This window comes from Callorhinus ursinus, unplaced genomic scaffold (genome assembly GCF_003265705.2).
Source record: "Callorhinus ursinus isolate GAN/ISIS: 27379988/994484 unplaced genomic scaffold, GSC_fseal_2.0 scaffold18, whole genome shotgun sequence".
Classification (NCBI taxonomy): Eukaryota; Metazoa; Chordata; class Mammalia; order Carnivora; family Otariidae; genus Callorhinus; species Callorhinus ursinus.
This window is the reverse complement of record NW_027397080.1, coordinates 7,860,720-7,884,442: the sequence shown is the minus strand read 5'-3', so window position 1 is coordinate 7,884,442 and position 23,723 is coordinate 7,860,720.

The window sequence follows — 23,723 nt, the reverse complement described above, 5'->3', positions numbered from 1 at the left end:
CATTCTGGTATGTACATACTAATATGTGCATTGTCCTGAGGCAATGCCTGGCACACAGTAGGTACTCAATAAATGCTTACTTCTTGCCCTTTCCTCCTACCTGGTATTATTTCCCAGGTGAGGAGCTCGGCCGTTCTTGACTCCAGCCCTGGTTCCTGCAGAAGCCTGCTTCAAGGGCAGGAATCGGGTGGGAAATGCTGTGAACCCTGCAGGTGCGCAATAGTTAAAAGCACAGCAGTAGCCAGTGCTGCCCTTGGCCTTGGGGCGGGGAGGGGAAGAAGAGTTTCTGTCCTGACTGCTCCCCCTTGCGGCTGGGAGAAGAGGTCCCCATCAGGGGTCGCTGGGCAGCCCCAAGCATCCGCAGCACCCCTCCTTTCCCAAAGGCGGATGGTCCTGAGGATTTGGGGGCTGGACAGGAAAACGGTAAGAGCCAGAAAAGGCTGCTGCTCCTCCTCATCCAGGCAGGATGCTGTCCTAACAGAGGTGGAGGCCCAAATGGGAATGTTTGCCAAAGGAGAGAATTCCTAAGGGTGTAGCCTATCCTGGAGTGGGGACAGGTCACCTGGCTTCAGGATAGAGTCACCAAGCTTTTACTGAGCACCTACTTAGGGTCAGGTGCTTTGGTGGCCACGACTTCAGAGGGTCCTGACCACAAAGCTTATATTGTGCCCACCTTGCAGGGAAGCAAACCAAAGCTCAGAGAAGTGAAATGTTTTGCCCCAAATCTCAGAGCAAGTCAGTGGCTGAGAGGATCTGCACTTGGGTCTGTTCTGACTCCAAGGTCAGAGGAGAGAAGGAGGAGGCCCTGGTTTGCCTAAGAGCCCAGAGTATGAGCAGGGAAGGGAGGGGCATGGGGGCACTGGGGGGCCTCTGACAGCAGGGCTCTGACTTGGGCCCCCAACGAATACGTGTGCCGAGCTCCCTAGGTGCTCTGGGCTCAGCGAGATCTAACAAGGAAAATCCTCCCACCTGCTTTGGAGGTCTGGGCCGGGGGAGCAGTGGCTGTGAGTCATAGACTGGAGGGTCAGTGTGGGGGAAGCAGAGGGAGGTAGGGTGAGCCCTGGACAACCCAGCTCCTTACTCACCGGTTCTCAGAGCTCCTCAGCCCCACAGCAGCTCACCACGATGCCTGCCCTCTAGGGACCTGGGGAGCCTGGTGGAGGGTTGGTGAGCCTGCCTGGAGCGCCCCAGGCAGGAGCTGTCTGGTTTGGTCTGACTGAGCCATGACGGAATCCACCTGTGGTTGGCAGGCACTGGGGTAGGTGGGGAGGTAGAAAGGGGGGACTCTTGTTTCCAAGTTCATGGCTCAGATCTGGGAACTAGGATTGGTGGACAGGAGGTGCCAACCCATGGACTATTGGGGCAGGGAGTCATCACCCTGACCCTTCAGCCTAGTGATTTGTCCCTCCCCCCCACACAGCCTTTCTTTCACCTGGAGCTTCTGGAGAGTTCTCCTGGAGTGTGTGTGTGACTAGGCTGAGCCCTGACAGGCATTAGGAGAGGTGTTTATCATCTCCCATCCTACCCACCCCGGGCCCCCAGAGTCAGGTGGGGCTGGTCCCCCTTCAGTAATGTTCCCAGCCTGCCCAGAAGCAGGGGAGCAGTTGACTTCCTCCCTCAGCCGCCATCCCAGCAAGTCCACCTCTGGTCCTAGGAACCCAGCAACCCTCCCACCCATCTAATCCCCAGCCCCTCCCCCAGGCCTCCCAGCAAGTGGAGCTGGGTGGGAATGTGGGAATGAGCTGAGTATGCAAAGTGTGCATGAGTGTGTAGAAAAGTGTGGGTGTGTTAAGGAGTGTGAATGTGGGAGGTTTCACTACCCTCGTTTCCGTGTGTGTCTGTGTTGTGGGAGACCGGGCTGCTGAGCATGCACACATGCACAGCTGTGTAAGTGGGGGGTGGAGTCAGGCATCACGGACCCTCACTGTTCTCAGGGACCTTGGAAATCTTTCTACCCCACCCGGTGCCCCTGCACTTAGTGTAGGAGCAAATAGGCACACGGGGGTGCCTGTGGGGACAGGAAGGAGGGAGTAGTAAGTTACAATGAGCGGGACTCTGTTCCAGGAGCGCAGGCTGGCTGCCAGGCACCAGGCCAGGTGCTCGCACACAGGACTTCAGCTGCCCCAACAATCCGTGAGGTAAGGAAGGTTTGACGACCCCATTTTATAAGCAAGGAAACTGAGAGGCTCGGAGGACGAGGGCAAGGTCACATGACTCAGAGGGTCAGCATCTAGACTGGAGCCCAAGACTCCATCCCGGCCCCCCTCTGGCATGCAAGGCTCACCTGTGACTTGTGACCTGTTCGGATAGTGGAGGACCTGGGCGGGGTTGGGGTGGGGGGCTGCGTGTGAGGCCCCCGGGGGGGACAGGTTCATAGGCGTGAGGCTGTGCACACCGGGCGGTGCGTGTGGGCTCACGCACATCTGTGGCAGCCGAGGCATGATGGCGGTGTGCACACCCACGCGTGGTGGAGTGGAGGTGAATGTGACCTGAGTGCGGGGAGGGTGAGGGAGTGGACCCGGAAGGTCTGGGTTGGCGGGGAGGGGGAGGGGAGAAGGAGGGGGGAGGGGAGGGAGGGAGGGGGGAGAGGAAGGGGGGTGATGTGGGAGTCCGTGTGCCTTTGAGTGAGGGTGTGTGAAGCTCCAGTTTTCCTTTCTTCTCTCTCTTCGCTGACTTCAACCAGGAACAGATGTCTGAGAGGCTAACGAATTGGAAACATCTGAAACAACTGTCCGAGCTGAAGTGTAATAAATAGACCTTTCATCACGTTCCCTGGAAGGGGGTCGCTGCGGACAGGCTCCAGGGAGTATCCAGAGGGGCTGGGAATTGAGAGTGGCCGGAGGATGGGTGGGTGGGAAAGACAGACAGACTGGCCTCCCCTCTCTCGGGATGGAGCTGCTGCCCCAGGAGGATGGGCAGGGAGACCTGCCCGCAGCCCCTCCTAGCAAGCACAAGGCTGGTTTTTCTGTCCGCGTGGTGGGCTTAGTGTCAGTTCTGGGGTCTGAAGCCTGGCACCCTGAGGAGGAAACATTGTTAGCTTGGAGACAGGGTGACAGTTGACCACACGTGATGCTGAAGGCTAATAAGCTGGCCCGAGCAACCCCGCAGGCACACACCCTCACCCCCTCAGCCCGGAGCTCCTCGGCCTGGCTTCTGCAGCCCCCTGACGACGCACACCAAGGCCTCCTCCTGGATTTCAGCTTTCCAAAGGAAGGTGCGTTGTCCTTCCTGCCCCCAGATGTCTGGGTTTGAAGGGTCCACTAAGAAAACTACAGAGGCTGGAGCTGGTGGGGGCAGGCAGGGGCCTGGAGACGGGTGTCCAACATGGGGTGTCCTGGCAGGACTCACCCCAGGCCCACATCTGCCACAGCGGTAGACACACATTCCTGAGAACCACGCAGGAATAGAGGCCCAGGGGCCTCGACCTGACAGGAGCTGGATGCAGCACCCAGGAATTCCAGGGAAGGAGGGATGGGCAGAGGTGGGCCCAGTGAGTGGGAGACTCCAGTCTAGGCCATTGAGAGCCCAGGTGTGGGAGGAGGTCAGACCACGGGCTTAGGATGGACAAAGGCTTCTGAGAAATTTGGGCTCTGGGGAATTTGTCTCAGAAACCCCAGAGGCTGCATCCCCAAGGAAAGGGCCTCAGGGGCCGGTCCCCATTTCATTCTTGGGTCTTTGTTGAGGGGTCTCTAAGTAGCAGTGAAACTTTCCCCTGATCCATCAAAGCCAAATAAAAGAGAAGGTGGAGGGTCCTGACTCCACCACTCACCCACCATCTGTGTGACCTTGACCACATTTGTAAGCTGCTGGGCCTCAGTCTGTCTCTGTACAATAGGGGTACATTAGCCCCTGCCTCGCAGGGCTGCTACAAAGATTCTATGGGATGAAATGTGAGCACCCACTATAGGATTTGGGCAAAGATCAATGCTCCATTCAACAGCTGTTGACTGAGGCTTTACTCTGGGCCAGGCTCTGGGCTCAACTCTGGAATTTGTAACAATGACCTAGACATCCTGCCCTCTGGGCTTTTGCACCTGCTGTTCCTTCTGCCTGCAACACCCTTCTTCCCACTCTTCACCTGGCTGATCCTACTCACCCTGCAGGTCTCACCTTGAACGTCCCTGCCTCAGGAGACCCTTCCCCAATCCAGTGCCTAGGTTAGGACCCCCTGCTTTGTGCTCCCCTAAAACCCTGCCTTCACCCACTACAGCGCCCATTGCACATCACTGGGACTACTGGATCAAAGATGACATCCCATTTTGTTTTCTAGCCCCCGAGACTTGGAGCTCATCGAGGGCAGGCACTACATCGTCCAACACCTTACTCATTGCCGTACCCCAGCACCTATAGGGTGTGGCCAGCAGTTGCCAATTTTTTAAGCTAACATTTACTTGACACTGACTGTGTACCCATTGGTGCGCTCTGAGTTTACCTACAATAACTCATTCAATCTTAACAATCCTTGAGGAGGGTACTCTTACTATCTTTTAGAGAAGATAATTAATGGCCGCAGGTTAGGCAGCTAATAAGAATGATGAGTAAATAAATGAATGAGTCCCAGAAACCATGCCCCCCCCCCCCCCCCCACCCCGGGAGGGAGGGGTTAACCCTGGAATGAATGAGGGGAGTAAATGAAAGGAGCCAGGGTGACCTAGAGCTCAGGCCTTAGGCCCAATAGAGGCAAGTCTTATTATAGCTCACTCTCAAGGTGCTCATTCTGGTCCCTTTGGCCCCAGACAGGGTGAGGCGCCTCCTCCTTCACAAGACCCTCATCCCTTGCCTCTCCCCTACCTCAAAGCCCAGGCCCCTGGCCCTCCCTGCTAAGCCCCTGCCCAGACCTGGGGGGCCAAATCAGCTCACCTGCTCAGGTTTCCTGACCTACCCTGTCTTGGTCCCCACCCCCACATTTTCCCTGTCTGCTGAGGGCATCGGCCTTTGGCCATCAGCCATGGTCATTGTAGGGACAGAGGCCTGAGCCTCTTGCCCTTCCTCCTTTGTTTAAGCAACAAATAAGCCGAATGTGCTCAGCTTGGACTGGACAAGGTGTCCTCCCTAATCCAAACCAATGCTTCCCTTTGGCAAGGGCTCCCTGTGAATCTTCCTACCCACCCACCCGTCCCCAGAGCCCCATCTCTTTGAAGACCAGCCTCAGGCTCTAGCACCTGAGGCTTGGAGTCACTGGAGGTGGTTCCCAAAGGACCAGAGCAATAAGATCCATCTGACCAAAGTTCTCATATCATGAGAACTCCTTGACCTTGGGGCCAGGACCAAGAGCTGGGCTCTCCCTGGGTGACGCTGCAGCAGCTTGAGAGGGCTGGGGAGAGCCCGCCAGGCAGGGGCTGGATGACACACTTTCAAGTCCTTTCCAGCACTGGAACCTAGGGTTCCTTGCATGTAGCCCTGCCCTAAGAATGAGAACACGTCTGAGTGTGTCTGTAACAAGCATCAGCACGTGTGTCTTTGGGTATGCCTGTTTGTGCATGCCCGAGCATGTGACTCCAGCAGTGTGTTTGAGTGTATAAGTGACTTCAAGTGTCTACGTAGGTCTCCGTGGGCCCACACGGCTGTGATGGGGCGGGTTGGTGTGCAGTGGGAAGGAATAAGGAGCGCCAGCTGCTTGACATTCACACCCTGCCCCGTTGCAGTGGCCTCTGCCTCGCCGGAAGCCTGGCTTGGACTCAGAGGATTTTGGACCTTTTGAGAAGGCGGCATCCCGGCCCCTTGTAGTCACCCAGACAGACCCGCTGGGTGGGGAAGAAACCCGAGCCTTTGGAGGTTCCCGTGGGCCTAACTCAGTTACACGCTCATTACGCAGCTTCTCCACTGTGAACCCAACACTGTGGGGGCGGAGCAGGATGCCATATGTCCCCCACCCCTACCAGCTCTGCAGCCACTGCCCCCCCCACCCCGCCATGTCCTCCTTCAGGGTGTGGGGAAAGGCAGAGGGAGGGAGCCCTGGAAAGGGATGAGGGGCCCCAGCCCTGCTTTCAGGGAGCCCTAAGCAGAGGGAGGGGACTAGAGATGCCTATAGCGGGATGTTTCTTCCATCCCCCTAAAGGACAAGGGATGAAGGCAGTGGGGGCTGGTCTCAGCCCCCACCAGACCCATGCTTTAAAGGACTCCCCTCAAAAAGCCTGTTTGTTCCCTGCCCCTCTGGGCAGGCACTCGGGCAGGGAGCAAGGGCTGGGGGCACAGCTCAGACTCACTCTGAGAAGTGGGAGAGGCCTGACGGTTCTCCCCTCACACGAGATGCACAGTCACTCACACCCCCAAACCTTCACAATTAGACGTGCGGTTTGCAAAACCCAACGCCAGCCTAATGAGAAGCATATTGTCTCCCAGAAGAAGCTAGAAGGAGAGGAGAGGGCAGCTCAGCACCCTGCCGCCCTGGGGAGGGCCTCCAAGCCGGAGGGAAGGAGGCCAGCCAGTCCCTTTGCCCAGCCCCTCCAGCCCCCCACTCTCCTCCCCCCTCTCCCTGCAACAGGGTCCCCAGGCCTTTCGCCTTCCCTCCTGGGGGGTCATTTGGGAGCCAGATGTGGAGCTCCAGCCTCTGCAAGGGAGAGGAGCCAAGGGAGAGAGACGGAGAGTGGCCCTTGGAATCAAACAGATGGATACCCTGGAATTCAGGCTCCACCACTTGCACATGAGCTGTGCGATCTTGAGTGAGTTTCCGGACCTCTCTGAGCCTTCGTGCCAACACTGCCACGCCCAGGGGTTGCCCGAGGATTAAAGTAGATCATGAACTTAACAACTATGAAGCAGTGCCGGAGGGCGGTAGGTGCTTCCCACTAGGAGACTCCTCGGGGATGCAGAGGAGGGGAAGGACGCAGGGATGTGTGTAGGGGTGTTATTTTTTAGCTCAGGAGGCAGCAGGCCCTGTGGGTGGAGGCCAGTGCTGGGTGTTCAGACAGGAGGCCTGTGGGAAATCCAGCTGTGCCCCCAGGCTCCCTTGGGGCAGTGGGCAGGTCCTGGCCCCTCCACCATGGAGCATAGAGGAGAAACTGCCAGGCTCCGTCCCTGCCCAGGGTTACCAGGTGTGACCGCGGACCAGCCAGTGCCCTGTCCAAACCAGGATTTCCTCCTTGGTAAAGCAGAGAGGGTGCTCGTCCTACCTACCTCAGAGCGGCGACCTCAGAAGTAAAGATCCATCAAGGGCTCCCGGAGGTGCCTGGCGCTGGGTGAGCCCGCAAAGAAATTCCTCTCTCTCTCTCTCTCTCTCTGTCTCTCTCTTAATCTATTCAAAACCATCGGATATTTACTGATCACTTTTTTTTTGAGATTTTATTTATTTTTTGAGAGAGAGAATGAGTGGGGGAGGGAGGGGCAGAGGGAGAGGGAGAAGCAGACTCACCGCTGAGCAGGGACTCGATCCCAGGACCCTGAGATCATGACCTGAGTTGAAGGCAGAAACTTAACTGCTTAACCGACTGAGCCACCCAGGTGCCCCTGATCGAAGCACTTTATATACAGTATGGTATTTAACCCTTAAAATGCCAGAGGGACAAGCCAAATGTCCGTGAGCTGGTGAACGGACAGACACGCGGTACACCTGTAGCAGAATGGTCCTGAGCTCTAGAAAGCGGGGAGGTGTGGCGACCTGCTACAGCGCGGACGGAAGTCAGACACTGAAGACCACACCCTGTAGGATTCCACTTACAGGAAATGTCCAGAAAAGGCAAATCTATAGAGACAGAACACAGACAAGTAGCTGCCTGGGGTTCAGGGTGGAAACCGGGAGGGAGGACAAATGGGCACAAGGGATATTTGGGGGTGATGGAAGCGTTCTGAAATTGGACTGTGGTGCTGGTCGTGCCACTCTGTACATTCACTAAGGATCATTGGATTGTACACTTAAAACCAGTGGGTTTTACAAGTGAGTTTTATTCCTTTAAAAAGGCTATTTAGGGGCGCCTGGGTGGCTCAGTTGGTTAAGCAACTGCCTTTGACTCAGGTCATGATCCCGGAGTCCCAGGATCGAGTCCTGCATCGGGCTCCCTGCTCAGCAGGGAGTCTGCTTCTCCCTCTGACCCTCTCCCCTCTCATGTGCTCTCTCTCTCTCTCTCTCTCTCATTCTCTCTCTCAAAAAAATAAAATCTTTAAAAAAAAAAGAAAAAAAAAGCTATTTAAATAACAGCCTATAAGATGAACATTATCCCTTTTGTGCTCAAAACAATTCACAGGAAATTTCTGGAGTTCAATGCCAGGTCTGTTTGCTTCCAAAGCCTAGTGTTCAAGTCCTTTCATTTGGGAGATAAAAAACAGACAAACAACCTGAGGTGGACATTCTGAGTCCAGTTGGCTCTCCACTTAGTATCCAAGAACTGACTCACAGAAGTGAGGAGAGGAACAAGGAGTGGGCAACGGGCCCCAGAAACTGTTGTTCCCCAGCAAAGGGCTGCTGCCCTACCGGGGGAGGGGGGCAGTGGAGATGCCATTAGTTTTTCATCCAATATACTGTACATTTAAAGCTGTGTTCTGAGCACCTATTAAATGCCAGGCTTTACACGCAGCATCGTACGGTACTCATTTCTGCGTTTCACAGTAATACTACAAAGTAAGAATTATTATTTCCAGTTTGCAGATGAGGAAACAGAGACTCAAGTGGATGAAGGAGCTTGGCCAAGGCCACACAACTGCGCACCAGGTGGGCCTTCAGAAGCAGGTGAACGTCCAAAGCTTCCTCCGCTCTTCCCAGTTTGCCAAGCGGCCTCCGATGGCCCGCCCTCCGGTTCTCTCTGTCTCTCAAAGTCTCTACGTCTCCCTCCTTTGGTCTCTGTCTTCCCAGCTCCCTCTTCCATCTGCCTGTTTTCTTTGTCTCTTTTTGCTTGCCTCTGTCTCTGTCTCTGTCTCTGTGTGTGTGTCTCTGGCTCATTTATTTTTTAATAACCACAATAATGAGAAAAGCTCCTTTCCGACCCTCCTGGGGAGGGAGACAAAAGGAGGGGAGTTCAGGGGAGAGGGGGAGGGATAACCTCCCCTCTTGCTCCTGAGAAATTTAATAAAGGGCCTGAGAAAGTGCTGGGCTCCCCCGGGCAGTACCCTGGGAAAGGGGGCTGCCCCCTCCCCCACCACAGACAGCGGCTCTGCACGGGCCTGGGGTCAGGGGAGGGAATGTCTCCGTGCTGGGCCCCCTTCTCCAGCTCACAGGCTTTATCTCTCCCCTCCCTGCTGGTGGGAGCAGTCCCCCCAGCTAATCCGCCCCTGAATATGGTCCATACCATACCAGACTCCCTCCCCTTGACCCAGACCTGCCCGCTTTCCCAGGAGAGCTGCTCAGAGGGGAGAATCACTCATGAATTGTAGCCTCTGGACTCACAGGAGGCCAGGCAGTCCAGCCCCCTGCCGCGTCCAGGCCAGCTCCCCACAAGGCTGTGCCCAGCCCCCCCACCGATGTCTGCCAAGATGGGGCTGGGCCAGCCCACCCCCATCCCAGCCCGGGAGGAACCTGATGCCAAAGTGCTCAGCTGACTCCAAGACCCTCCCCAAAGGCCCCAGCCCCCACAGGAGAGAGCCCAAGGTCCTGGGAGGGAGAAGCCTCAGCCCTCTCCTCTGCCCCCTTGAGGACCTGCATTGGCCAAGATAGGTTATAGGCCTCCCCTAGCCTCACCTCACCCTCCGAGGGTGATTGGGAAAGGGGCTTAGCAGGTCAGGGGTAGAAGAACAGCCTGGTTCAATCTCAGGGAAAGGAAGGCCAGGTGCTGGTATGCAGCCGACACCGACCCACAGTGAGGAGCAGTTGGGTGCGTAAGATGAAGCCAACTCATCCGACAGAACACTGAGGCCAAGTCCAGTGGTACAGGTGGGCACAGCTAGTGCCAGCCAGGAATGTGCTCCAGGGTCCTGTCTGCCCGGGGAGGCTGAGGGCCCTGAGGCTGCCCAGGCATAGTCATCCTGCGGCTCCCGGGTGTCTGGACAGCCTTCCGTCCGTCAGGAAACCACACTTCGGCAAAGCAGACAGCATTTCTCACCTGGCCAGGAACGGGAAGGAGGGGCTGGGGGGCTGGGGCCCGGGGCCCAGGACTGAGCATGCATTCAGTCACTCACTGTCTCACTCTACCGCTCCCACCACCGAGCCCCAGGGATGGAGGGAGAATCCCCCAGAGGGCTTACAAAGTGGCAGGCACCGCGTTCATGCACAGTCTCGCTAGATTTTCACAGCAGTGCAACATGCTGTCTGCACTTTAAAGATGAGAAAATCAGAGGTACAGAGAAGTTAGGTCGCTTGTCTAAGGTCACACAGCCAATCAAGAGTCACAACTCGGGGCAGCTGGGTGGTGCAGTGGTCCGACTCTTGGTTTCGGCTCAGGTCACAGTCTCACAGTTGTGGGATCGAGCCCCACGTTGGGTTCTGTGCTCAGTGCAGAGTCTGCTTCAGACTCTCTCTCCCTCTCACTCACACTCTCTCTCTCAAATAAATAAATAAATAAATAAGATCTTAAAAAAAAAAAGTCACCATTCAAGCTCGGCATTGAATGGCATCGACTGGAGCATGGCTGACTCCAAGGGCCGGGCACCCGTGCTACCTTGCGGAACTCACGCACCAGAGAAGTGAGGCAGGACTGGCTTCCGGCAGAGGCTGGGAGCGGCACAACCAGGGGAGGCAAGATAGTACAAGAGGGTTTCAGAGATGGCTTCAGCCGGGACTTGGTCCTACTTCATGAGGAACAGGAGGGCAGAACGGTGACCTCACAGACACTGTCGACAGATCCCGGCTGCTGACACGCTCTGCTCAGACTAAGAGAGCTGCCCGCCTGCATGCCCGCCCGCCTGCTCACAGCCCGGGTGCCCAGTGGGCAGCCAGAAACAGCCCACACCCCCACACACCTGCGCCGAAGGGCCAGCCTTGCCTTTGCCTGGGCCCCTCGCCTGGGGCCATGGGCAGAGGAAGGGAGAGACAGCCAAGAGCTGGGGAGACAAACACCCCCCAGCTCCCAGCCTGAGTCCGCTCTATGCCAGAGCCTGCGATGGGTATTGACGAGGCCGCGGGGCAGCTCCCTGCCCCACCTTGGGGAGCCAACAGTCTGGCATTCTAGAACCTTCTCAGAGAGCTGTGGCCACGATAAGTGGAGGTAGGCACTGAGTGGAAGGCAGACAGGCCAACTCACAGAGTATGTGAGCTTCCACAGGCCCCTCTCTTGGGCTGTCAGCACGGTGAGGGAAGGCCTGGCTGATTCCTTTTCTAAATCTGCAGGAGCAGGGGTGCCTTAGTGGTTGAGTTGTTTAAGCGTCTGACTTTGGCTCAGGTCATGATCTCGGGGTCCTGGGATCGAGGGGCTCTGTGCTCAGCAGGGAGTATGCTTGTCCCTCTCCCTCTGCCCCCCACCCTGCTCGTGCTCTCGCTCTCTCACGCGCGCGAGTAAGTCAATAAAATCTTTAAAAAAAAATCTGTGGAAGCAAAAGCCAGAAAAGTAAAATATTTCCCAAATACCCCACCCCCACTGGCAAAGCACTTTGTGCCTTTTAAGACCCTTTCTTGTTCTCTCAGATTGTTTTGGTCCTGCAATCCTTCCAGATAGGAATTATTATACTCACCACCTGAAGAGAGAACCTCAGGCCCAGAGAGGGAAAGAGCTTTGCCTGAAGGCACACAGCCAGTAAGGAGCAGTGTGCAGAAGCTGCATCTCCCGGCTCCTTGTCCGTCCGGGGTGTGGAGGCCCCCGGTGTATCCTGGCCTTGGCAGAACTTGAGGGGAGCTGAGCTGGTTGGGAAGCCTTCTCTCCCAAGCGGGCAGCTGCAGGTGGACAGGCACAGCTCCCACCTGGCGTTCAGCACCCGTCCCCCGGCGGCTGGTGGGGAGCGGAGGCTCTTCAGGACACGTGTTTCCACTTTCACTGGAGTTGGGAACAAATAGCAGAAAAACCTGTGAAGCTGCTAATGGGATAATGGAGAAAGTATTTATTTATTTTTCGAAGGAGGCCTGTGAAGACCGGGGCAGGCTCAATATGAGGCCACAGAAGCGGGAGGTCAGCCCGCTGTTAACAGGGATTAAGCAGATCGCGTGGAATGAGGGGGTTTCCGGGGCAGGGGCTGGAGGCAGGGGCTGGACTGGTGCTCCCAAAGCTAGCTCCCCCAGGAGAGAGCAAGGCTGGACACAAGGACTCAAAGTACTTCTAGACGGGGTGGGGGGGTTCATGCTCCGAGCTTTCCTCCACATCTGCTTCCCCCACGCCTGCCCAAGGTGCAGGCTTCCAGGGGTCAATGAATCGGCCTCCTGCCTCTAGGCAGCGTGTCCCCAGTAGCCTCCTAAGGAACGTCCAGGGCTCCCTCCACACACAGCTTCAGGAGCGAGGCAGATCAGATTGCTCCTTCGGCTGGAGCCGGGACCATCCCCGGGAACCTAGTTCCGTGTGAGCAATGTCCTCTTCATGAGCATGCTACAAGGGGCCCAGCAGCCCCTGTCCCCACTCCTGAACTGGCTGTAGACATCTTTCCAGCCCATAGCATTGCTCTTGGACCTCCTGTCCTGACCTGCTTGGAAGCCCCATTGAGCTTGAGAACAGCAAATGCCTTAGAGACCATGTAGTCCCGTGGCTTCTGGCCATGGATTTGGGGGAGATGCACAGGGGCACAGTGGGACCCCAGGCCCTCCCCCACTCCCACCAGAGCGGCCCCGTTTTTATTGGTCTTGCTTGTGGACATTCTGCCTGGGATTTCTCTCCAAATCCACTGAAGTGTCCACTACTGTAAAAAACAAAAAGCACTTCAAAGTCCTTGCCCTCACCCACCCCGTGCAGCCGAAATAGCCCAGGGCCTGGAGAGAAGAGACTTGCCCAAGGTCACACAGACCGGAAGCCGACTGCGAGTTACTTGCGTCCTGGTCCAGAGCTGTCCACCCCCCCCCCTCTGCCAGAGTAACCACCATGACTTCAGGAAAACCAGAGACCACAAACCTCACTTTCAAGAGTGAGGAGGTGGGAAGGAGAGTGTGGGTGGCAGTCCTCCCCCACTCCGTCCCCGGGCCCTTGTGAAGTTTCTTCTCTCTGGGCCGGCACAAGGCCTGCACAGAAGAGGCAACAGTGGGCCCTGGGGTGAGGGTGGAGAGCGTGGTGGTGGCCTGTCTGCATCGGGCTGTAGATGGGGCCGCTCCTGCCTGCAGAGCCCCTTTATGCTGGCCTGCCAGGTGGTAAGTAGTCCTGGCCCAGGTTCTGGGATCTTCTGTCCAGGCCAGGCTGCATTTCTCATTTCAGCACCAGCCAGGGAAGACTAAGGCTCTGGAGACTCCCACCCCGAGGCTTCCCGCACCCCCGCGTGGTAGGCAGTCCCGGATCCCTGCTGCCTCACACCGTGCCCCCAGCAAGCACCTGCCACGCTCGGGGAGGCCCGGCTGTCCGTGGCTCAAGAGCTCACCCCACTCCACTGCCAACGCCGCTCCACCAGGGAAGCTCTGAAGATTCTGGTCAGATGTAGCCCTGCTTTGCCAAGCCCTACTTACCACAACTACATTCTATTTCCTCAGGAACACGTGCTTGACATTCATCAGTTCCATTTCCAACCCACCCCCCACCCCCACTCGCTTTCCTGCTCTGATCCCTGGTGCAGTCTTTTCCCTGGGGGAGGAAGGAGAGGTGTTTGGGGGGGCCACCTCTCCGCCTCCATGCTGCCTGGCTCTGGGACGACAGGTTTAAATTATTCCTAGAGATTTAGGCAGACATCGGGAAGAACTTCCTGACCAACAGGGGCTTCAAAGCCGGAACAGGAGCTTGAGGAAGATGATGAAATCATTGGCCCTGGAGACATTCTATGCAGGCTGGGTGTGGGGAAAGGCTGAGGGGCTGTCCAAGGTGGAGGTAGGTTACCTCTTAGGGGCCCCGGTCCTACACCTGGCCACAGGCCCAAAGGCTGCGTTTCACCCCTTTGACAAATATTTGTGGAGCACCTACTCTGTGCTGGGCATCTACTAGGCTCGGGAGAAGAGCAGAGAAGGAGAGACACGGAGCCTACCCATCCTAGGTCATGGACAAGGAATGGAGCAACTTCAAGATGTACGTCGTTAGTGATAGAGGATCGGCAGCTAATGACAGGACATGTGAACCAGTTGAGAGCGGAACTGGGTGGACTTCCCGGAGGAAGAGAGACTGGACTAGAAAAAAGAGGGAAGGCCCCAAACAGAGGAAGATTCTAGAACGCTGTGGCCTGGGAGCTGTGCCCCACTGAGATACACCCAGAAGCTCAACTGGGCTGGTGTCAGGGAACCTTTTCCTTTCATGGGTGATTAAAAAAAAAAAAAAATGGATAGCCCAGTGAAGCGAAAAATAAAATCACCAGATTACCCGAGTGACAGTAACCTGGATAGACATCCCTCTCAACTGGACATTTTTAGCCTTGTGCCTGGCACACAGTAGGACCTCAATCAACATTTGTTAAAAGAATAAGACATTTGGTCAGTCTGGAACTCAGCCCTCCCACTGGCTCCCTTTCTCCTCCAAAACTGCAACTTCTCTCAGCTCAGAACCCCACCAGGAGAGGATTAACTTCTAAGGCATCCCGAGATATGTGTTTACCAGGTCTTTCTCCTGGCACTGTGTCCTACAGAGGAATAAAGAGAGCGACAGCTGTGCTGAGCGACAGTGACGTGTTCTGAGTGTTTGCCACGTGCCAGGCACCATTCTAATCACACCCCATTTGCCCTTTGCAGCTAGCCTCGCAACCGCCGTACGAGCTGGACCCCACCACGGCCTCGTTTTGATAATGAGGTAGTTGAAGCGCAGAGAGGTGATGGATCTCACCCAAGGTCACACAGCTGGGACATATGGAAGGAAGCCCTTTCTGTGTTCTGCAGGGCGTTAGGCGTAGTGGGGGCCTCTCGTTCTTAGAACGACTAAGAGAAGCAGGTTATCGTTCCCTTTTGCAAATGAGAAAACCAAAGCTCCAAGAGTGAGGTAGCTTACCCAGCCTGGCATGCTGCTCCTTGGCTCCCAATACAGTGCTCTCTCCTCTGTACCCCCATTTGTTCCCTGGGGCCTTTCCCAAACTGAGGTGCAAATAGCTGCCCCTGGCGAGCTGTGGGGATGAAGCAGCCCCAGGAGGGGAACTGGCCCAGTGACTCGCCAGCAGGATTTATGTCCTGTCCAGGGCGGACAGTTTGGCTGCTGTATGAAAGGCTGAGCAGAGCTCAAAGATGGAACTTGTTCCGATTAAACGATTGCAAATGTCAGGCAGCACGGCCGGGGAGCTCCTTGTGCACGCACCCAGGCGGCTGGAGGCCAGGCCGCCCGTAACAAGTATGCCCGCTGACCTCATGGTTCCTCCTAATGCAATTAGAGCCCACTAGGAGACAGTGGGTTCCAACACAGAGCCTGAGCAACACGCTCTCCGGGGGACATGGGACCCCTCCCTCCTGAGAGATGGCGCTGGGACAGAGGGTGTTGTTCTAATTAATTGACTGCAATCCATTCCAATGCAGATGGATGTAGAAATTACCTGCAGATGTGACTGTGCACAACCATTTTAACTGTCTGGGCTGTCACGCAGGCTGGGGAGCCAGGGCCTCTCGGGGCAGGGTTCATTCCGTGCAGCTCCCCGCCTCCGGGCCGGGCAGACTTGAGCCAGCCTGAGCTGAGGAGTGGCTGCTAGCTCTTTAGGGTCTCCTGGCCATCGGCGCTCCTTGGGCCTGCGCTGCCCGAGGCCCAGCCGGCAGGGTGTGACTCCGCAGCCGTGCTGGCTAATGGCCTCGTGGAGGGTTTCCACAGAGGCACCTGGGAGCAGGGGGCCACGGTCCTCTGGACACGCTCCTGCTCCCCAGGGCCCGAGGCCTCCTCCATGCATGCTGCAGAGCCCCTTCCCTGGGTCTTTGGATCTCCAGGCATTTTTGGATTGCATAAAACCAGATAACATGTTGGGTTTTTTAATATAAAGACAAGCTATAGCAGTGCTTCCCACGCTGATGACACAAGAACCATGAGAACACGGATTCATTCATTCATTCATTTCTGCACCCAGGAGGCTCCCAACTCGGTTCCTCTTGCTGAAACATAACAGGATCAGATCTGGCCCCTATTCCGGGGGAGCTCACAGTCCAAGGAAAGAAGATCGATGTATAAATAGCCAGTTACCACAGGGTGGGATGGGCTGTTCTCCCGGAGTGCGTGGTACTAGGAGGACTCAGATGAAGGAGGTGGCGTGGCCTGAGCGGGCAAGGCAGCCTTCAAGGAGGAGGTGATGTTTCAACTGAGCCATGAAAGCGAATAGGACCTCCCCCGGGGGTTTACAGGGAGAAGGACTTCCCAGCAGAATCCCCATGAACAGGGGCTTGGGGGCAGGGGAGACCTGAGCAGTGTGCTGGGAGATGAATGGGGGTCGGCAGGCTAATGAGGGGCCGTGAACATCATGCTGGTTTCAGGAAGAGTTTGGGTCTCTACCTGACACTCTGGGAATCTTTGAAAGACTTCAGGGGCAAGAGACACGGTTAGAGCTCTATTTTATTTTATTTTATTTTATTTTATTATTTTATTTTATTTTATTTTATTATTTTATTTTATTTTATTTTTTATTTTATTTTATTTTATTATTTTTAAAGATTTTATTTATTTTTTGACAGAGAGAGAGACAGCAAGAGAGGGAACACAAGCAGGGGGAGTGGGAGAGGGGGAAGCAGGCTTCCCGCCGAGCAGGGAGCCCGGTGAGGGGCTCGATCCCAGGACCCTGGGATCGTGAACTGAGCTGAAGGCAGATGCCCAACGACTGAGCCACCCAGGCGCCCCTAGAGCTCTATTTTAGAGAGACCCTCTTGGCAGAGGGTGGACTGGAAGGAGGGAGCCTGGGGGCGGAGGCAGCAGGAAAGGAAAGGACATATTTGTGAGAGGGGTGGACAGTGCCACCACGCGGGGACCACAAGCTGGAGTGGGGTGGGGGTGGGGAATGAGGAGGCAGGAAAGAGGAGGAGCCCAGGACGGGGCCCTGGGGAAGGAGGAGGAGGATTCTGTTAAAGGCACCCCCCCTCAAGTGGTCCCCACTCGGGGAACCTGGACGGCTGCTCTACAGTCCTGGCTGCTTCCAGAAGTTCTGCGAGGACTTCCCTTCCCTCAGCGTCCATTTCCCCACATGGAGCGAGAGGTTAATGCCCATCCCTATTCCCTATTCCATCCATTTCCTCCCAATGTGGAGAAGATAACTGGGAAAGTTTCGGGAAAGGTACCAGAAGCTCTTTGAAGAGAAGCACTTCTTCGAGCCAGTCTGTGGTGTTTTCTGAGCCCCCGGGGCCACTCTGGGCACGGGGGCAGAGAAGTCCCGAGCCAGGCTTGCTGTGAGCCCTGCAGCTTCCTCACCCAGCCTCCTTGGTGGCTGTCCACACCTTCCTTCTCTTCAAGCCCCCACTGGCTGATCCCCCACAGCAAACCACCTTGCCTCCTACCGGCCACGCAGATGACGCTCCCTCAGCTTCCGACGCTCCCCCCCAAACCCACTGTGACTGCCTGGTCCTGCCCTGCCCCAGTCCCGAGCCAGCCCCTCCACCCGTGCTCCAGGGCTCCTCTCTCAGCCTACACAAACGGTACTGTGTCCCCCATGCTAAAAGACCCTCCACATCTCCTTCAAGCTCTTCTTCCTTCCCCTCTTGAAAGTCTGCACTCATCACTCCACGTCCTCAGCCCGTGTCCCCCCTCAGCCCGTGCAAGCTAGCTCACCCACAACCCAGGAAACTCTTACAGAGCTCTCAGCCTGCATGGTTCTGTCCTCACCCTACAGGACCCCTCTACACCCTTACCAGCCCAGACCTGCCTCTTTTCTTGGAACTCTCCTTCCTTGGCTCCTGCCTTGTCATGCAGGATGAGAATCCCTGGCAAGGTCCTTCAGATGCCTCGTCTTCTCTCTGCACACATTCTCCCAAAGCTTTATCACTCTGGTGCCAACTCCTCTGGTGACATCCAAACCCATCTGTCCAGAAACCGGCCGGGTGTCCCCCAGCCCTGACGCTACCCATATTCTGTCTCCCACCAGCCACCCCCAAACTCTTTCAGCTCCTGTGGCCCCTACCTTGGTGTATGGCTAGCAACTTGAAGCCATTCTCTCCCTCACTCCCTACATTTATTACCAGGTTTGCTAGACCCCACCTTCCAAATCTCTCTGGAATGTGCTTCTCTCCCTCTCCCCTGCTGGAGTCCTGGTTTGGTCTTTTATCTCACACCTGGACAGCCTCTTTGTCCTCCTCTGCCTGGGGTAGTCCTCTCTCCAGGTCCCTGTATGCCTGGCCTTGGCCTTCCCCTCCCACCTCATCAGCCACTGACACCTTTCTCTCCTCACTCCGGTCCCCTGGCCTTCCTGCTCCTGTTTCCACCTCGGGACCCTCTGGAAGGCTTTTCCACCAGATCAGCAGTTCTCAAACTTTTTGGCCTCATGACCGCATTACGTTCTTAAAACTTGAGGACCCAAAAGAGCCTCTGTTTGTGTTTACATGGGTTATATCTATCAATATTTGCCAATACGGAAATGAAATCAAGAATGTTTTAAAACATTAGAGTACATAAGCACCTGTTTTATTAGCTGTCAGAGCAATGACATCATTACCTATCACGGGGTGTGGCAAAAACCCTTGTACACTCTTGAGAGAACACCAGTAGAAGTAACACGTAGTGTCTTTGCCTGATACAATGTTTCCATCTGCAGTTGCCCTGACAAGGTCTCAGAGTCCCCAGATAACACTCAGAACTGCCGCACCGATAATACACATCTGTCCCTTTCACTTCATTTAGGTCTTAGTGCACACGGCACCTCCTCAGAAAGCCTTCTCTGCCCCTTCTATTCCCTCCCCAGGGCAGTCCATCCCAGTCCTATGACCGTCGGAAATTATCCATTTTCTTGCTTCCTTTGTTGCTCCCCACTAGAATGCAAGCAAGCCCCATGCAGGTAAAGGTCCAAACTCTTGTTCAGCTCGGAGCCCAGCATAGTGCCTGATACACAGTAGACATTCAAAAAAAAAAAAAAGATTTTTAAAAGAATGAGTTGTTTTCAAGCCTTAGCTGCATACTGAAGTCATGGGGGGGGTTGTGCTTTTTTTTTTTTTTTTTGAAATTACAAAGCTACTTTTAACACTTTGGGGTGAGCCCCACAGGAATAAAAAACACTGGGAAGGGGTAACCCCCTCGCCCCCAGGCGTGGCCCAGGGGAAGAGAGGCTACCTGAGGGCAAGGAAGCACAAAAGGGACCCGCTGCAGACTCAGGGCAAAGGGAATGCCATCGGTGCTGGGACCCGTGAGCACTACAGGAGAAAACGCGAGCGTGGTGGGACTGGCTCCAGGCACACAGGCGAAGGGCAAGAGGGTTGGACACGAAGCCACAAAGCTACTTGGGTTCCTCCTTCTTCTCATTTGCCTTTTTCTGCTTCTGCTGCATGATCTCCGAGTCCCTGGGGGTAGAGATGATGGGGCACTGGGAAGTACCAGAGGGCAGAAAGGACAAGATGCAGGGGGATGAAGGGCACAAGGGGTAAGATGGAAGTGGATGGGACAAAATTCAGCGTGTGCCTGCCGTATTCCCACCCTCCGCTTGCGGGCGGCAGCAGAAAGCCCCTCATCTCGGCGCTTTCCCTTAACCGAGTCGCTCTGCTTTTTCATATTCTTCTGGCGGGCGAGCTCGCGCTGGTTACCGCGGGTCATGGCGATGGCAGCGGCTCCGGCCTGCCTCCCTTGCGTCCCCTCGTTCTGTCCGACGTTTCGGGGCTTGTGCTTTTAAAGCGCCTGCATCCCCGGCAGTTAAATCAGCATCTGCGGGGTAGATGCAGGCATTGGTGCTTCATAAAGCTCCCCAAGTGACTCCAATGTGCAGCCAAGAATAAGAACCACTGGTCTGAATCCTGAAATCCTCACTGATGGAGACACTGTTTCTTCCTCACTCGGTCAGAGTCACACAGGGTAGAAGTCATGGCAACTCCGTGTCGCGCCTGTGGACTCGGCCGCCAAGTGTAGGGGCGATGGGTTGGAGAAAGCTCTTCAGGCCAGAGTCCTCCATGGGGGAGGAGTGCCCTCCTTGGATCCGGGGCCTTGGATCAAAGTGATGGAGTCCACAGCTTGCACCGGGGGTGCTGGTTACTCTCACAAACGTCTGCAGGGCTCCCTACACTGGGCGTGCTTGCCCCATGCATCGGTGTGGGATTCTGGTGCTGTGGTGACTCATGGAGAATGATGGTGACTTCAGCGGGTAGACATAGAAATGGGGCAGGTCCCCAGATTGCCCTGGGCCTGGGGAAGTCTCACATCCACCGCCCTTGCCTCTGAAGTATAGCCAAGTACAGCCAGGGTATGCTACACTTATGCTCCTACCTCCTACGTGAGCAATGCTTCCCTCACTGAGCGGTCACCCAAACCTGGCCTGTTTCAGGGACTCTCGGGCCTGGGCTGGGAACCTCTGCTCAGGGTTGGAGTCAGCCACCATCCGGCCCAAAGCAGCTCTCGAGGCTAGAGCTGCTAGGGAGAGAAAATGCGCCCAGCACTGTGCTGGGTATGCTCCACACGTGGGCTGCTTTCATCCCGGGGGTTGTCACGGTCTCCGCTGCACAGGGGAGGAAACTGAGGCACAGAGAGGGTTAGGTGGCTTGACTGGGGACCCCTTGCCAGGTCTGTCTCAGACGACTATGTAGTAAATCGGGATATGGAGCTCATGGCGGATTAAAATCGAAGATCGGCTCTGTGACCTTGGAGAAGTCATGTTACCCTCCTAACTCCGGCTCCTTATCTGCAAAATCAGGGAAATGGAGCCTACCTCACAGGGTGGTTGTAATGGATATAAAAGCTCTAGACAGAAGCATGAAGCAGAGATTGGTTCCCAAATCCTTCTCTCCATCACGCCCTAGCACTTCCCGGAGGAAAATTACTTGTATACAATTTAAAGTCCTTTCACATGTATCAACACATTTACTTTTCGCAGTGGCCCTAGGAAGTTGAAACTTTTGTCCACCCACTTTATTTCTGCTTTTTTTATGAAGACAGTGGGGTCCAGAGAGGTCAGGTCACCTGCTCAGGTCCCACAGGGGTGAGTGGCAGATATCCTGACACCCGGTCCAGAACCTTCTCCCCCAACACAGCTGCAGCTGCAAAGACCCATGACCAACCCTGCCCCCGAGCAGAGGTTACGCCCTAGGTTCTTGGGAAGGAGAGAGGCGGGGAAGCCCGAGGTGGGAGGGGGGTGCAGAGAGGAGGGTGGAGCTGTGTCCTTGATGTGGTGGCTGGGCCCATTCGGGGTTGTCGCCACAGTCCTAGGGTTTGGCTGGGACAGCAACCGCCATTTCCGCTGGTGTGGCAATGCCGGGTGGATCTGGAAACCCATGCCAGGCGGGGCTGGGGAAGGGAGGATGCTTTGCCTGGCCTGGTCTGAGGCTCTTTGTTGGGGTGGGGGTCCGCTCCTGCCCTGTTCGGCTTCCATCACGCAGCCCAGCTCCTAGACCCCAGCTTCCTCCTAGCGGCGTGCATGGACCAGAAGTCTTTTCTGAAAGGCGATAATAGGTCAGGAGCAGCTGACAACATGGGTTGGGACTGGGAGGCACCTCTCCCGGGCTTTTAGAAACATGGTTGCATGCTGGGGATTGCCTGTGACCAGAAGACTGGGTAACAGGAGCCTTTGGGAGTGGAGCGAGGCCAGCTTCCTCACCCACAGGCAAGTCATCAGCTCTGTGCAGGCTCGGACTTGGGAGGAGAGAGCGTCTGTCCCCAGCTCTGGGGTGGCCGTTTGCAGTACATCCAGAAGGAAGCTGAGCAGGACCAGCGACACACTTTGCAGGGCCCAATGCAAAATGAAAATACTCCCTCCGGCTCCCAAACTATTAAGAATGTCAGGAGGGTGAGGACAGAGCATTAAGCCAAGCTGGGCGACCCTTCTAAATACAGGTAGCAGGCCCGTGAAGCCGTCCTCAAGTGGGATCTAGGGAGAGGAGGCGAAGGATGAGGGCCCATGAAGGGCGGCCACAGGGGTCTTCTCCTGGCCCTCGTGATCTCCTGATCAAAACGAAGAAAACCTGTAAACACAGAGGTGAACAATTCCAGTTCCTGGATGGACAACATGCTCCACTCAGGCATCTGTGCCTCCCCCCAGTACCCAGGCCACCTCAGCCAACCAGCATCTGCACAGTCCAGGTCCTGCCTTATTTGGAGGAGGGAGGGCATTCAACTTTCATCCCTGTCTTGGGGGAGTTCGAAGTGCTGGGAAAAGATGTCATGCTTGGAGCCCATCTGGGAAAAAGGCGTCTGGAGCTGTTCCTTTAGTTTACGGAATGGACACCCAAGGATGGCAAGTACAAAGGGTGATGGCCCAGAAAAGAGACCAAGGATTAATAACGGCCTTGGTCAGCGCTGGCCTCCAGTCCCCCGCCCTGGGCTTCGTGTGGCTGGGAAGCCTGATGTCTCTATTTCAGCAGTGGGATCAGAACCAGCTTCCAGAACAACATAAGCTAGGGGTAATTTTTAGCACAGACGTAACTTTCTAGTTCCTTTTCCCTACCCCTCATTTTTCAGTTGCCTTTAAAGAGGCCGCAGAGAGCTGGAAAACAAATCCAAGTTTAAAGAGACAAGTGCAAAAATGCAAACCGGGCAAGGGGACAGAGCCACCAGCTGGACAAAATGTTCCTGGAGAATAGCATCCTCTGCTTGGCAGGTGCTGGGAATTTATGGTTGAGTTTTGTAGACGTTTCGCCACGTTATGAGCCAGCTCAGGAGACCCTCATAAAACTCTGCTTATAGGAAAGAACAAACTAGCTGATAAAAGTCAGCTGCTGCCTATAAACGCGCTGTGGGGATTGCAATTGAGTGGTGGATTTATTAGTCTGGGCTCTTTGTGCAAATTAAGAACTAGTGCGCACATCGGAATCGGGGAGGGAAGAGTCCGAGCAAGCAAGCACCCGGGTTGCTCCCTGCTCACATGATGGCAAGTGGCCCATGCTCACCCTCCCCTCGTTCCTTTCTCCAGTAGAGACCGGAGGGAAAATTCTCCCTGAAATTCAGTTGCTGGGGATCTACTCTTACATCCCCCTTCCTTGCCTCCCACAAAAAGCCACAAAAAGAATCCATCACCCTCCATTCACTGCCTTCCCCACGTGTCCTTTTATGACAGCAGTTCTGACCTGGGCTTTCATGTCTGTCTGGCCTGCTAGACCGGGTACTTCTCTTATTTACCTTTGGATCCCCCATAATCGGTTCTGTGCGGGGCACGCAGGGAGGCCTCTGAACGAATGAATATGGATGTGGTAGACTGTAAGGTGCCCTATACAGAAGTGACTATGACCCCTCTCCAAACGGCCCAAAGGGGTTGGGGGAAGAGAACTGAGGTGCCGGTCAGGGTTGAGGACTGAGCAAGTGATGTGAAACACCGAGGGAAGAAGAGGTGCAATCAGGAAGTGATTAAGGCTACGTTCTTCCCCAGAGAAGCCCCATCTTTGCAGCTTCTCTACCCAGCTCCCTCTCTGCTGCTTTTTCTTAGGATTAAAGCTCTTTCTGAAAGAATGGCCCTGCAACAGAATGAGGGTCCTTGATAAGAATGCAGGTATCCAGCCCTTCCTCGCACGTGCCAGGTCGGAATCTCTGGGGCTGGGGCCCTCAAATGCTGTACCAGGTACCAGTCTCAGAAAACAACGGCTTTCCTTTGCACTCTGTAGACAAACTGAGGAGCGTTCTAGGAATGATGGGGAGGGAGAGCACCTGGAAGGGGCACCCCTGTCCTTCCTTGAGAAGGACCGACTATCTCCTCCCAGCCCAGGAATTAGGGGCAAAAGTGTGAGACTCTGGCAGACAGCCTCAGGACTCCCT